The sequence below is a fragment of the Lissotriton helveticus genome, chromosome 11 (genome assembly GCF_964261635.1).
Source record: "Lissotriton helveticus chromosome 11, aLisHel1.1, whole genome shotgun sequence".
NCBI classification, from domain to species: Eukaryota; Metazoa; Chordata; class Amphibia; order Caudata; family Salamandridae; genus Lissotriton; species Lissotriton helveticus.
This window is the reverse complement of record NC_136072.1, coordinates 585,729,744-585,746,649: the sequence shown is the minus strand read 5'-3', so window position 1 is coordinate 585,746,649 and position 16,906 is coordinate 585,729,744.

Genomic DNA, 16,906 nt, shown 5'->3' with positions numbered 1-16,906 from the left:
CACACTGGGTCCCCGTTTGCTTTGCGTCACCATAACGTTGTTTGGCAGTTGGCACAACATGTCCCTGCTCTTCTGGCAGCCGACGAGGGGAGGGAGGGAGGAAAAGTGAAAGCGCGCCATGCGCACACTGTGTTGAAACGCGCCAGCCCTATGCGGGGACAGGAGATGTGCATGCGTACGGAGTACACATCTCCTGTCCGTACGCGTACACATGTCCTGTCCCCCTTCGGCCAAGAAACCGCAGACAATAGGTCTCGCCAAGGCAAGCAGCGCATGCGCTGCATTGCTAGGCGAGACCTAAAAAGAGACAAATTTAGTGGCTGATTTCTACAAAGTGAAACCCGAAAACCTGGATAAATTGGGACTTCCTTGCTTAAAATTAATGATCTTAGGCAAATATTTCATTTCACCAAAACTCCTTTTTCTTGTGTATGAAAGGGCTTCCAGACGGGGGCGAGAAACTCCTTAACAGTATAGCCACTCCCACCCTAACAGACCGAGAACGAGACGTCCTAGAGCTAACAGTCACAGAGGATGAGATAAGGAAGGCCACGGCCAGCCTCAAAGAAAACAAGGCACCAGGGCCTGACGGCTTTACAGCAGGGTTCTATAAACAATACCTGACAACACTGCAACCCACTTTGAAACAGGTATTTGAGGAGTGCGTCCGCAAAGGACGCATGACCCCATCAATGGCTGAGGCAAATATAATAGTCATACCAAAGGAAGGGAAAGACACGACAGAGGCGAAGAACTTCAGGCCGATCTCACTCATAAATGTAGACTGCAAGATATACGCGAAGATACTAGCCAACAGACTTAACGCCTACCTACCTAAACTCATACACAACTCCCAGGTAGGGTACCTCAAAAACCGCATGTCCCATGACAACACCAGACTACTATGCCATATAATCAACCACTCGGCCCAGAGTAGCAAAGCGGCCGTAATGATAGCCCTGGACGCCGAAAAAGCGTTTGACAGAGTCTCATGGCCCTATCTAGATCACTGCATGGGGAAATTCGGGCTAGGACCCAACTACAGGAGGATGGTGATGGCGCTTTACAACAGCCCCAAGGCGCGAGTGGTAGTGAACGGCGGCACCTCAAACATACTAAACCTGGGCAGAGGTACGCGACAAGGCTGTCCACTCTCACCCGGCCTCTTCCTATTGGCAATAGAACCGCTCCTAACAATGATACGAACGAACGAAGATATAGCTGGGGTGCCAATAGGAGGAGAAAAATTTAAGCTAGCGGCATATGCAGATGATGTGTTAATAATGACAGAAGACCCCGAGAGATCTATCAAGGCACTGACAGACACAATTGAGAGGTACGCCCAGGTCTCAGGGTACAAACTCAACAAGGACAAATCAGAATGCAAGCCCCTAAACATCCACACAACAAGTACAGTACTCGGAACGTCAGGCCTAGCGTGGCAAAATAAACCTATTAAGTATATAGGCATCCTCTTCGAGAGGAACTTGAGCACGACACTAGAACATAATGAACAGGTTATAATCCAGAAAATCAAGGCCAAAGTAGACGGATGGTCGCCCAAGTTCACAACATGGTGGGGGAGGGTAGAAACAATAAAAATGATGCTCACACCAATGGTCAACTATATGCTAGCCATGCTACCCCTAACCAACACAGATGACTTCCACAAAAAGATAGACAAGATACTGAACGATTTCCTATGGAGAGGGAAGAGGGCCAGAATAAGCTTGCAAAAACTCAGATTATCAAAGGAACAGGGGGGGCTAAACATAACAAACTTCAAACGATTCCACGAGGCGTGCCTAGCTAGACAGGGACTGCACTGGCTAGACCCAAGACAGGACTACACACCAGCATGGCTAACACTAGAACAGGGGTTGCTAAAAGGTATGAAACCCATCACCCTCCTCACGGCCACCAAACACCCGGCAATCAAAGACAACCCGGTACTCAGAAACACAAAAAGAGCTCTGCTAAAAATTGACAAACTTCTAAACACGAGCATCAAAGGAGGGCCCTTTGAATCAATCTGGCACAACCCATCCCTAAAATACAGGGGTAAGGTCCTAGACATGCACGACTGGTATAGCCAAGGGATATCCACAGCCAGAGACCTTAAGAACAAGGGTGCTGACGTAACATTCGACACCCTGAAAGGAGAGTACAACCTAAACAGCGTAGAACTATACAACTTCCTGAAGATAAAAGTCGCAATAAGGAAGGCGAACCTCAACACCCAGACACCCTCGATAATACAGCTGGCCAACAGCCTGAACACGCTAGGACACCAGGTGGCACACCTCTACAAGATCCTAGGCCCCAAACACACCAAACTCAATGACAAGGTCATAAACTTCTGGGGAGAGGCAGCAGGTCAGGCACTCAGTGAGGAAGCTAAAGCAGAGCTATGGAGGTCCACTAGTAGGAAAAAAGTGACGGCCACGCTGAACCAGACAAAATTCTGGCTGATACACAAGGCATACTGGACACCAGCCCGATTAGCCACTGTAGGCATTAGAGACAGCGACGTGTGCTGGAACTGCGATAAAGAAAGGGGAGACTTAGAACACCTCCTACTAAAATGCCCAAAAATCAAGGACTTCTGGGGGAAGATCAGAACACTCATCCACGAGATCACAGGCATAGACATACAAACAGACCTCACAAGTCTGGCCCTAGGGTTCACGTCCCAGGCAATCACAAAGACAGAGGACCGGGACCTCATAGATCTCCTGCTGACAGCCGCAGTCAAAGTAGTCCTAACTAACTGGAAGGACACATCAAAGGCGGCTCCACAGGCATGGCTCAACTGGGTCACGTTCCTTAGGGGGGCGGACAACATAACAGCAAAACACACACCGAAGACGCACAAGCAGTCGACCATGTGGGGATCTTTAGACCACTACCTGTCATCACACAAGCCACCGTAGGCGTGAACGAGAGACATCTGAGGTCGCGGGCTGAAATAGGTTAGTGCTAACAGAGCAACGTGCACATCTCCTACTTACCTATATCTCTCTCCACTGTCCCCCCGGGGTGGTGCGGGGCACAAGATGTTTGGTCACAGAGACGTACAAACGCCATGGAACACCAATGGACGCAATATGGACTATGAGACTATGAGACTATGAGACTACGAACTGGCGAATGATCTCAAGAGTACGGACTACCACCCCCCCCCCCCCTTTTTTCTCTTTTCTTGCCTTATTTTCTCCTTTCTTTTTCCACTCATGTATAAGCCTCTTCCCTGTATGTAAAATTATATTTTTCTATATACAATAAAGAATTTCGGAATTAAAAAAAAAAAAAAAAAAGAAAGGGCTTCCAAATATGTTTGTTCAGGATGTGACGTGTTAATGTCAAAGTGTGCTAAAGAAATACACCTTTTTTTAATTGTGAAGAGACATTATCATATTTTACCTTATGCATGTGATGTTATTTACATAGGAAACATTTTCAGGGGTCAACTCATGCAGGAGTCTAGAAGCCAAGCAAGAACCTTAATTCGGCTCTCCCTGTTAATTTCTTGGCTCGTCCACCTCTACTCTTTATTAAAATGTATGCACTGAGTGAAACATGTAAATGCGCCATTGACTGCAGAAAAGTTGCTTTTGTTGTATGTGTTATGTTGCAGCACAGTTAATCTCAATACATATTTTTCATTTTTATAGCCAAATTATGAATCTTTCACTCACAATCAAGTTTCTTCTATTGATCGTGCACAAATCTAGATAGTTTTCCTAATTTTAGCAAGGTTAAACCCAGCTGCGTTTTTTTTCCACCTGCGTCGGCAGAGAAGACCCGAAAGGGACCTTGGAAGAGGAATCCTTCATTCCAGAGGGGCTGCAGCCTCACACGCCGGGCGCGAAAGGAAACACCTTTCACAGCTGCACGCGCGTCCCCCACCCTTCTCCCTGCTGTCGCGTGCACGAGGAGACATTAGCAGCCGGTATTAACTGCGTGTGGATACAGTGCCCATATATATGAGCCCATGTGAATGTCACACGTGTACCTCAATAATTATATTGTGAAATAATTACTTGTACACTTCTTCTTTAACCGAGGCGAGGTGACAATTGTAGAAAAAACTGCATGGGAAAATGTGCAAAAGTGATGGCTAAAACGCAATATATATCATCACCGATGCGCAGGGAAGCAAAAACTGAGTAAAATAACTGTAATAACCAGACAGTAAACACTGCGGTTTGTTAAAGTGAAAGTGCCATGAAAATCTAAGCACTCCCATACCAAATAACGCAGCGCCACCGTTTGTTAAGTGAATGCGCCATGGAGATCTAGGCAGTAGCTGTCCGTGAAGGGAGTTCCGTGGGGGCGGTGAGGCGGAGCGGGGCTGGGGCAGAGCGCGCAACAAAATTCGTTTTATGTATTTAATTGTTTACTTACCTCTGTTCATCCATATTCAGGTGTTTACTACAGTGATGGGAAGAGGGCAACGTAGGGGTAATGTTTTGGGAGTAAGGTGGTAGGATAGTGGACAGTGTTCTGGGAAGGGCGCAAGGAAGGGGACAGCATGTTGGGGGAAGTGACAGTTCCAGTCGTGGCTGGCATTAATCTTGGGTGAGGGGGTGAGGAGTCCCTCGGGGAGGAGGAGAGAGGGGGGTTAATGATATAATAAACAAAAAACGTACCTGTCCGCTGGCCGGGTCCCGCGTTTTCTAGGCGCCAGTCCAGCTCGGTGCTTGCTCCTGCTCTCCTGCCTCCGGCAGGAACAGGAAGGAGGCAGCCTCCCTCCCCTAAGCCAATCACATCGCTGCAATAGGGTTGTGATTGGTGGGGACGCTGCCCAGCCAGGGGCTTACAGACCTGGTAAAATCACTACAGTGGCACCATCAATTGGTGCCTAGTTTGGTGGTGTGTACATGGGCGAAAATGGGACCCCTTGCAATCAAGTTCCTTTCAAGCTTTTGCACAGGATCTGTGCCTATTCCTTTTCTTGTTTTTGCAAACTGTTTAACATATTTTGGGCTAGTGACTGAATTAATACTGCTCTAATGCTCTACAAAAAATTATATTTATTTCGGGTAAAACGATATTTTTGTGGGTCTAGTCATGATTTTGAGTCCATACATTCATGTTTCATCCTTTTACTAATTCAGTGTTGTGCAATCAACAGCATTCCTATTTTAAACTGCTTTTCGGTAACTTAAATTCAAAAGGTTTCCTTTTTTTAATTCTCGGTTGATAGTTCTGTTTTTAACATGTGTTTGCGGTCTGTTTCATGTTTCCCTTTCTTCACTACCATCAGCGCTCTGTTGCGATTTTGTATTAGTTTTTCTTTTCCATTTGTGATGGGGATACTTCTGAGTAGACCTTGGTGAATGTCATTTGGGAATTTTCTCTACCACTTTCACTCTAACTTGGGGAGAGGAGTTGGCCTAACGGCTAAGGCAGTCATCCTTAAATCTGGGGAACTGCGGAACATCCTGTGATTCTGGGCAAATCACTTAATCTCCCCATTCCTAACAAAAAATTAAAGTGTCTTAATGTAACGCAACTGGTTGCTATGTAAAGCGCTCTGATACCCAATACCTTCAGGTCAACTTCACGCTATATAAAACTCTGTAAAATAAAAAATACAAACTTATTTTCAGGGAAACTCAAAGTATTTGTTGTAGCCCCGGCTATATTCCCATAGATAGGGATTCACCTCTTTCAGCCCATAATCCATCATTTGAAGATTTTAACAAAATACATTTTGTTTCTAGCTCAAACAGATCAAAAGTTACTAAAAACATGGCAACGTGTTTGCAGGCAGTGAAAAGCCATTCACAAAGGTTAACTGGTCATTTTACAGTTGCTTATTTCTGTATTTGGCTGTTAACCTGGTACTAGTGGGGTGAAATCTTTGCTCAGATAAAATTGCCATGTGTAAAAATTAAAAAACTATTGAAGTAATACTATCAGAAAATGTGCAGCATTATGCCAAATTATTTTCCTTTTATGGCCGCATAATTTAGTCCGTTTGGTGCTCCCCTGCCGTGTAATTCCAGTGGCCCTGCTTATTTTCCCGTTGCTTTGGGTTACTTTCGAGCAGACTTTATATTTTTAAATGTTTTCCTCAAGAGATACCCAGCTGTATAGTTCCCCCCAATTGCTCAATTCTCAATCTCCTAGGAGTACATGAATTAACACGTTTACAGACCAGTCCAGCAACAGTGTACCGGCACACGCAGTGGACTGCAATTTGATTTACCTAGGGATCACAGAGCGCCACCTGACTGTACAAGGCGTCTGTGTTCCTGTATTCAAACTCCACTCCTAGCACTTTGATTCAAAATGTTTTAGATTTTTCTTTCATTACATTTGACTCAAACTTTTTGTAAACTGCTAGTTGTAAGTGGCTTAGTCAGACTACAGAAAGGTAAATGGGCTAACAAGAGAGTCTTTAACCAAACGACTTATACAAAGATTTCTTTACAACTCAATTGTATAAATGATTTGTAACAGAGTATACAATTGTATTGTTCTAATCAATGTCCCAAAGTAGAGATGATACGAATAACACATGACAAAACAGAAAAACGCAGGTGTATATCGTAATGTGGTTAAAAAACCAACGTACCGTTTAGAAAAACAGCAGTTTCCATGAATATATCAACAATGTACCTTCACTATTTCCTTGTGGGATTAACTTTGGTCTTGTTCCCTTAAAATCTCTCGTTCTGCATCTCTCACTCAATCAATGTTCTTTCTATATCATAGACTTTACCTCACTCCTATTTCCTTGGCTCGCTTCTCTCGCTCTACTGACTCTAATTGCTGGTCTTGTGGTTCTTCCAACGCTGATCATCTACACCTTCTTTTCCTCTGTTCTTCAGTCTCTACTTTTTCGGAGAAAACTTGGTCCTATATTACTCGTATTTTTAATATTTCCATTCCTTATTCCATCACTCTCCTTTTTTCTGGTAGTTTGTCAGATTCTTTAGATCTTCTCCCCCACACACACGGTCTCTTTGACCTCATGCTTGCTTTGGCTTTCCAACATATTACACTTAACTGGAAAACACTCAAAAATCTCTGTCAAACACTGGTGGAACAGTCTCTGTCACTTTCATTGAATTGATATTGCTTTTGCCTCCTCCTGCACACCAAAGCTTAATAGAGATCTCTTTTGCCTACCTCTTACAACTTACTTAGATAGTTTAAAGTTACCACATAATTGTCGTTCAAATGCTGAAAATGTTAAACCGCCTTGAATGTTTTTCTGTTTTTTTATTCTTATATGTTATTGGTTTAATGTATTTATTGAATTGTTGAAATTATCTTTCACTTTTCTTGCATTATGCACCTATTTATTTATCCCAAATGTATATGCCTTATCTGTCTTATGAATTTCCCTCTCCCTTTCCTTCCTTCTTCCTCCCCCCTCTTATTTTTCTATTCCCATACTAAAATGTATAAAATAGCTTTCTCTTCTGTTTTTTGAGCTGCAGCAACTTTGTTGTTATAATTCTTATTTTAACTTCTCTTTATGCATTACTGATTTGCTGTAACTCTGTTATTCTTCAAATAAAGCCTTTAAACAAAAGAAAACACTATACCTTCACAGTTGAAAATAACAGATGAACATGTGTTCATATAGGTAATGTCCACTCTCAGAGATATATAGTATTGATCTTCGCTGAAGCATGAATAGTCCATAAGTGAAGAGAAACAGTTTGTAAAGAAGGAAAGATGGACATGCCTTTGACGTTTCGGTCTCAATTGAACTGAATCAGCGAGACAATCCTCAGGACAAAATTGTTGCAGAAGGAAATATAATAAGGGACCCCAATGGAAGTCACACTGTCTGTTTGGTTCACATGGAATAAAGTATCCAGCAATCAATTAGTTGAGATGCTCAAATTGGCCCCACGCCTAGTTTGTGTAGTGAGCTTTTCTGAGCCAATATAGTAGAACAGAAATCGGTGAGCCACAATGCTAGGGGTGGGGTGAGGGTCGATTGCCAGCTAATGGCTATTTTTTATTTGGCAAGGACAGGGCCACGTCCAAAAATTTGTTGGAGGGTTTCCGCTCTACTATGCGTGTGTTGAAGCCCAGCAGGCAATGAGGTGCACCCTTAGGAAGGGGGAACCCATGATTTTTGAAATGTAATCTAGCACTGTGTCCCAATAAAAGCTGATAAGAGGGCAGGACCACACCATGAGTATGAAGTCTGCGGAGGCTCAGCTGTGGCAGATATCGCTAGCGCCTTGATACGTAGGCGCTATGCCGCAGGTCCAAGACCAGTATGGTGGAGGAAGTTGAAGTGGGTATATTTAAGTTAAGCATTGGCGGGAATTATTTTAGGCATGCCCATGCACTGTGTTCATTATTTGTCAGTGAGCGTGATCGTCAATGTGGTAACCCAGTAGGTGTGCAATGTTGTAAGTGGGATACTTGTGTCGATGCATAAGGAGCCATATAGGCATGTGATTGCGCTGCATGCGCATCCTTATGTAAGTAGTATTTTTAGTAACTGCGAGGTCTCTGGCTCGTCATGTGTCTTGTGCCAGACCTGGGGCAGGTGGCTCGTGAGGGAGGGAAAAATAAGAAAGGAGCCCGGCGGGATACCGAAGTTGTCCACTAGGCACTCAAAAGTGCATAGGATCTTATGGTTGAAAAGGTCACCCCATGTAGTGAGGCCAGCCTTGGTCCACTCAGTCCCATCCTGTCTTGTATGGAGCAAGGAACACAGGGATAATGCAGTTGCATATGGGAGAATTGTGCGGTGTGGAGCTGTGTAGGATTGCAAACATGCTTTGACGGTCCTTATGAAAACATTTATGGGCTCTCTGGGGACATCCTCGTCAGAGCCGACAAGCCATCGTAGGACTGCCGAGGGCGACGCAGCATCAGGCCAGTGTCTGAGTACCGATAAGTTATGGCTGGCTAGCCAGCGCACTGGTCACTGCAGCTGAATGTATTCATAATTTGATGCCGCACTCTTATAGTGGGGCATACAGTTTTGACATCACTACTCTTGCCCGTTCCTTGCCCCATACTACCACAATCAGGAGTGAGCGTAGTTCTATGAACAATCGCTTTGGCAATATGACAGGGATGGCTGAAAAAAAGTACAAAAGTCACTGGAGTAGCAGCATTTCAGAGATGATGATGATGCATCCCATGGGAGCGAATCGAAGGGAAGTCCAAAAGGACAGCAAACTACGTGCCCCACCACGGCCCTCCCTATATTGCTGTCCCCCAGATTGTTTGCCACGTGGGATATTCTGACCCCAAGATATCTAAAGGTATCATGGCTCCAAGGAAGTGGGTCGGTCGGGAGCCATTGGCAATGCTAGTCTGAGAGTGGTGTCATGGGGGACAGATGTGATTGATCCCAATTTACCATCAAGCCAGATTCCTCTCCAAAGAGCCACAACAGCTCCATTAGTCGAGGGATGTTGCCAACCTCTTCCCAGAGGCACACTAGTGCATCATCAGCATCAAATGAAGTAATATGCCACCTATCAGCAACCCAAATACCCCAGTCTGGTGCAAATGCAAGAGGTTCCATGGCTAGCACGAAAATAATCGAGGACAAGGGGAAGCCCTGTTAGGGTAACTCGCTAAATTCGAAACGGCTCGCGATTACATCACTCATGCAAGTTATGTTATATAGTAGGGCAGCCCATTTCAGAAACTTCAGTCCTATTACAAATCTCTTGAGGGCCTCAAGGACGTACTTCCATCTCAGGGTGTCAAACACCTTCTCTATGTCTAGGGAGGCAACCTATGGATTGTTACCTGGTGTTTTTGTCCAGGCCATAAGCATGAGAAGGTGACGTAGATTTAAAAAGGTGTTCCTGCCGGGTATATAACCATTCTAGTCATGATCTACCATGCGTTGCACTATAGATATCAATCGGTCTGTGAGAACCTTCCCAAGGATCTTATGATCGGTGTTTAAGAGATATAGGGGGGGTAGACTCCAAAACCAATGGGTCTATGTATGGTTTGTGTAGGACCACCAACAAAGTGTCACATAGGGATTAGGGGAGTATGCCAGCAGAGTATGCTGGATAGAAAACCCAGTGCAGGTGTGAGGTGAGCTGCGTTGCGAAGCAGAATATAATTCCACCGGCCAGCAGTTGGCTACTGGAGTTTTACCCTGTGCCATTTGCTTGAGTGCCTGGGTTATCTTATCACCAGTGAATGGGCACCTGAGGCAAGGGTAGGACTCACAGACAACAGATTCCAACAAAACCAGCAGAACTGCAAGAAGTCTTTTGTGCCCCTCAGACCTCAGAAACAGGAGGCATGCTAACAAGCCCATTGAAATCTCTTTGGAGGGAAGGCAGAGTCTAGTTAATTTTCCGGCAGAGTCTAGTTAATTTTCCAGCAGAGTCAGAGAGCAGCGAGTACCAGGGCAACAAACAGAAAAGCAGTCCTTCCAGAAAAAAAAAAAACTGCCCGGTTGAGTCCTTGGAGCAGCACTGCAGTTCTTCTGACGGAGATTTGGTGTAGGTCCAGAAGTGTCTGATTTGGGAGGGTCAGAGACCCAGTAGTCATACCCATATGAGTCTTTGATGTGGGGGAACCTTGTAACCTTCAAAGAGTGGCTTTGAAGTGCACGAGCACCCCTTTCAAGCTAGACCTTCCCGCAAGGTTATCTATGGGGATCACCAGACATTTGTTCGGGTTCAGGTCCTTACTCCTTGATATGCCGGTGTGAGCTCCCTTTCCTACCATTTGACAAGGCCGGCCATTGGAATGCAGATTTATGCCAAGGAGTATTCAGCCACCCTTGGCTTACTGGGTTTATGGCTATCTGGGAGGAATGCATGAATGGGAACTGTCACCCCGTCCAAATGTTTATTGGAGACAGGCTGGAAGTCACATAGAGCCAAGTTAAAAGCAGAAAAATGCCCACTGCCGGAAAGTGGCATTTCTGCACTAGTAGTGTTAAATTCCACCTTACCAGCAGAGCACGTTTATCACTATTAATACACCTATACCAAACATGATGAAGCTACTGCCCTGGGGTCAGGAATTACCACTTAGAAGCAAGTAAGGAAATTCCCAAAGCTAATCTGTGAAGGGAGTAGGCCTCGCCATAGTGACAAACTAAATAGGCTGTTTTTTACTACCAGGACATGTAAAGCAGACAAGCACATGTCCTTCCCTATTCTTACATAGCACCTGCCCTCTGGGTTGCCAAGGGCCATCCTTAGAGGTTACTTCTATGTAATAAAAGGGGGGAGTTCAGGGCTTGGCAAATAGTTTTACCTGCCAAGGCACAGTGACAGCAAACTGCATGTGCTGGCCCTGCCATGGCAGGCCTGAGACAAGGTTAGGGGGCTACTTATGTGAGTGACACAATTAGTACTGCAAGCCCACGAGAAGCATTTAATTTACAGGCCCTGGGGCACCTGTAGTGCACGTTACTAGGGAGTTATAACCAAATTAAATATGCCAATTGGGTATTGTAAGGTTGGTCCGAGTGGTTAACAATGAGTCGAGGGATGTCTGGGGTTGTCTTTGTTTCAGGTATCTTTATTACTTTTCTTAAGGGCTTAAGTAGACTGTTTTAGTCACAATCAGGGTTAACAGAAGAATGGATGAAACATAAAATGATAATCGGATGTTCCCCCGGGGAGGTGTTCTGCGTTGTCCTCAGGTAGGTCTTCTTCCGGTTGGGACTCCTCGGGACTCCTCGGAAGGGCAGAAAGAAAAGTCACATCCGTCCTCTTAAAACAATACTGGTGCTACCGCCACCATACGTAGTGAAGGAAGGGGGGGGGGGAAGGGTTCGTGAAGGAAAGGGGCCGACGTGACTTGGTGTGAGCTAATTCTCGCCACCCCACCACCCCCACCAGAAAGCACCCCTTAGCGGTACTTGGCTTGGGCCACGGCCCGTCCAAAGGGCCGTGGCGGCCGTACCCGGGGCGGTTGTTTCCTTCCTAGGGCCACCGGGTGTGTGCGCCTTGTAGATATGAGGAGGGTTCTCCCTTGGGTATCGGTCCTCGCCGAACCTGCTCCCTCCTGGCTCAGCTCCTCCTCCCGAACAGCTAGGCTCCGCACCTCCACCGTCGAGACAGCTGGGCTCCTCTCCTCCACCGCCGGGTCAGCTGGGCTCCGCTCCTCCACTGCCGAGACAGCTGGGCTCCGCTCCTCCACCGCCGGGACAGCTGGGCTCCTCTCCTCCACCGCCGGGACAGCTGGGCTCCGCTCCTTCAGTTTCTCCGTCTTCCTCTGGGCTCCAGGATACCGCTTCCTGTTCACGATGCCCGTCCTCTGTTGGGGAAGGCTTTTATCGTCCCACCTCTCTTTCCATGACCACTTGTCACGAACAACAGCTAGACCTTCAATTGCTTCCGGGTGGGCGCTGGTGTCTCTTCCCGAAATACCCCACTTCCGGTCGTCGTTCCTGGCTGACTCTCCGTCCGTGTCACAGGTATGATCCAATGTTACTATGTTTTAGGAGAGAGAGAGAGAGCGCACACACACTTTAGCACTGATTATTAGCAGTGCTAAAGTGCGTAGAGTCTTAGAGCCAGGGAAAATGTAGGGAGGCAGGCAAAAAAACTGGAGAATGACCAGCCCATGGCTGTCAGGTCTAACACCTCAATAACCCTGAATGCTACCCCTACTTGAACACTAAAAAATCCCTAGTACGCTTAATGCTACTTTTCTCAGAACCCTAAAAACGTCTTACTACCCTTGATGCTACCCTTCCAAGAACCTTAAAATCTCATTACAACTCCTTACGGCTACCCATCCCTGAGACTAACAAACCCTTTACTTCCTCATAGTGCTATCCTTCCCTGAACCCTAAAAACTCCTTACTACTCTATTATACTATTAATCCTTGAACCCTAAAAAGCCTAAACTACTCCTTAATGTTACCCCATCCATCCTAAACATATTTAATCACACTTTTATGCTACTCATCTGTGACCTAAAAAAACTCTTAAATCTTCTTATTGCTACCATTCTGTGAAATCGAAAACCCCTTAACACTACCCTTACCGGAAACCTAAAAAATCCCATACTACTCTTTCACCCTACCCATCTCTGAACCCTAAAAATATTGAAATAACCATTACTGCCTGCCCTGAATCATTTTTAAACAAGCATTGGCATAGCCACTAGGTCTCGCTTTTGGAACCTTATAAGTGTTTAGCTAGAGCTATTGTCTTTGGCAATATTTGTAAGCAACGTTATAGAGCATAAACAGCGAAGTATCTGGAATTTTGTGGCAGTTTCCACATAATTATAAATGTTGCCAGTATTCCATCATTTTCTGCATAAACTGAAAGTTCTTACACCAAAAAAACGCAATGGTGTGCATGACTTCCTACAGCTGCATGGCAGCTGTGCCTTTTGCCATGAACTACTTCCCGTGCCTGCACTGCACACAGTGCCCTAGCAACGAAGTTTGATGGCTTCACTAACAACTCTGTAAGCAGTTATTGATCAGTCTGGCTCTTCCAACAGAGCTGCTAAGTACATTTATTATCTTTATAAAAAAATATTGCAGCGCTTCCGATGTCGTCACAAGGCGTATGGGCCATTGTTGTATGCATCTAAACGATTGTCTGGAAACTGGAAAGTTGTATATTCATGTTCCATAATGCACATTCAGTTCTTAACAAATGCATTCTATTTTTTTGTTTGAACTCTGTTAGTAATTTTTAAATGCTCTTTTTTATAAAAATGATATATTTTCACTTGCTTATGAGTTAGAAAAAGTTATTATACTGTCAGTACAGCATAGATTAAATAATTGTATATTGTTACTGTTATGCTCTAGTGGCAGAAAAAGATGATGCTGCCATAAAAAGTGGTTTTGTTTTTTGGATCTATTTTATAGGCGAGCAACTAAACAAAAGGAGGAAAAAGAAGGAAATACTTGTTTGTTGAAGTCTTTGTTTCCGTAAATGAAGATGAGCGTGATAGAAAGGAAGGGAAGAGGGGGAACAAAGGGGGGGGAGCAAATTTGGACATTGCCCTTGTTTGTATGATTATTAATAAAAAGACGGAGTTGTTTTTTTGTTTGTCCATTCGGCCCCTTATAAAAAGCAGAGCTTTAACTATTGGCTTTGGCATTTGAGCCTTTATGGAGCTATGTTTAAAATAGAAATTAGAGGAACGAACTCTATGGAATGAAATAAGTAGGGTGATGCCAATCTTTGCTAATTCGCACACTTTGACCACTGCATTTGAATTACCAGTTACATTGCACAAAGACATTTTTTGAGGGGGAAAAACAGGACGTTGTTGAGCAGGCGTCAATGCTAAAAATTGCTTTCTAAGCTTTACAATGTTTAGCTCTGTGCGTTATCACATCTCACACGTTTATGGGATTAATAGTTAGTAAAGTTAATCTTGTTAGGGCACGGGTATGCTGCCCCGTAGCCTTGCTACTAAAAGTTTGTGGAATTACTACAGGGCCGCGAGTGTGGTTAGTCTTCAGAGTAAAAATGTGATGTGTCAACGTTGCGTTTTGGGCAATTTCCTGTCTCGGGCACTAGACCTATCAACACAAGAGAGGTACTATTTTTAATCGGGAGACTTAGAGGAACACAGAATAGTAGAACAAGTGTTATCAATTGTCCTTTTCTGCATGTGTGCCTTCCAAATTTAAGACTGTGTAAAAAATGAAACAATTTTGAAAACTGCCATCTTATTCACATGCTAGTATACGTACCCACATATTCAGCGATGTGCAAATAAGCACTGCTTCTAAACTCCATATCTCGTTCCCATTTTGAAAATAAATAGGTTTCCTTGATACATATTGTTCACTGTATTTTACCAAATGAACTGCTGTAGACCTTGTATACAATAAAAGTCTTTTTATGGTGCAGTTCAGTTATTGGCTCTGGGTACCATAGGTTGTTGGTGAACCTACAAGCCTTATATATCCCCGCAACCAGAAAGGTCCAGTGCACGTATCGGTATATTGCTTTTGAAAATCTGACATGGTTAGAAGAAGTTACAGGTGTTAACGTAGGCACAAATGGCTGTTTTTTTCAAATCAATTTCAATATTTTTAGGTTGAGCCTAGCGCAGTGAGCATGAGCTGGTCTATGAGGCATACTGTAGCTGGAATGTGTGGTTGAAGAACCTCCCATATTTCCTATTTACTTCTGTTACTGCCCTTCATTGGTTTTGTTTGGTGGATATGCTAAATTAGTCCTGCGTTTGAGCCACCAAGTCGACTGCCCCCGTTACTATGGCAGTACTTTGTTTTTAATATATGTTGGTTCCTGCACGCTCTATTTTTCCTTTCCATTCGCTGATCAGCACAGCTTCACAGACGCATTGATATTCCCTTCTGTCTGCCTGTTTGTTTGTGACTTTCCCCCTCCCTCCTCACGCTCTGAGCCCTCCCCCACCCTCCAAGCACACACCCAGCTGTGGGTTTCTCACTGCAGTGAGACCTCACACTGCAAATCCCAACCCAGCACCAGCACTCCCCAACTCCGTACCTCGGTTTACTCTGGCAGCGGCATGTACAGGTGGTTATCCCTTTCTTACCTCCTTTTTCCCTTGTCCTTGGGTTCAGCTGATAAACAGGTCTGTAAAGCCCCACTGCATGCCCTGGCCAATGTTTTCAATAGATGTTTCCTCATTCCCTTTCTCTGCTCTAGCCTCTTTTACCCTACCAATCCAGCCAGAAGGCCCTCACACTCCACCCTATGCAACACCACTCCAAACAGTGACACTCCAGGCAATGTCATTCTAGGTAGCGCCACTCTGCTCCAGGTATCGCCGCTCCACACAATGCAACACTACGCAACGCCACCCATGCAGCGCCACTCTGATCCACGCAACTCCACTCCATCCAGTCCCACTCCGCTTTATCCAACACCACTCAAGGCAACGCCACTCTACACAGCGCCACCGAAGGCAAGTCACTCTACACAGCACCACTCCACACACCACCATCAATAATACTTAAGGGAATGCCACTCAGTACAATGTCACTCCATACACTGTCACTCCATACACCGCCACGCTACCCTGCTCTATGCAATGCCACTCCACACAACGCAAATTTAATGAGTGGTGTGGCTCACTGGTTAGAGGCGGCAGACCCGGAAGCAGAAGTCGGCCCGGGACCAGGGTTCGATTCCCGACGCGGCAGGGTCGTGGACCAGGGTCAGCGGACTCGATAATTCTCGCCTTGGTGCCTACTCTAACCAGGGGTCGCACTCTGCAACTCTGGGCATTAGCTTGCCTAATCTCCACAATGGCCCCATCAACACCGGGGATGCCTGGCTCCACCTTGGGGATTCCCAGCAGGGACCATCCCACAGGGAAATCCAGGACGGGTTCCCCAGCGATATACAGCGCCAGGACGCCGGCTGGCAACAGTGCGCTTTACAAGTATACACATTACATTACATTACATTACAACTATACTCCATACAACTGCACTTCACTCTACCCAACCCACTCCATGCAATGCCACTCCAAGCAGTGAGGCTCAGGGCAACACCACTATACGCAGCACCACTCCTCTCTACGCAACCCCACTGGAAGCAATGACACTCAAGGCAATACCACTCCAAGCAGCAACACTCAAGGTAATGCCACTCTACGCAGCGCCACTCCACAGAGCGAACTCCACTCCACGCAGCCCCATTCTGCTCCACGCAAGTGCACTCCACAGCTCGCCACGCAACACTACTCCACACAATGCCACTACATGCAACGCATTTCCAAACAGCGCCACTCCACACAACTGCCCACCACACACCACTCCACGCAGCGCCATTAAAAGCATTGACACTCAAGGCAACTTTTTTCATCACGATTTTACCTCAAACACTTAACACTAGCAATCAATAAACTCTCCAACCCCTTACAACTCTTTATGCTACCTCGTCCATGAACCCTAAAAGCCCTTAATACTTCTTTATATGCCCTTCCTTGAACTCTGAAATAA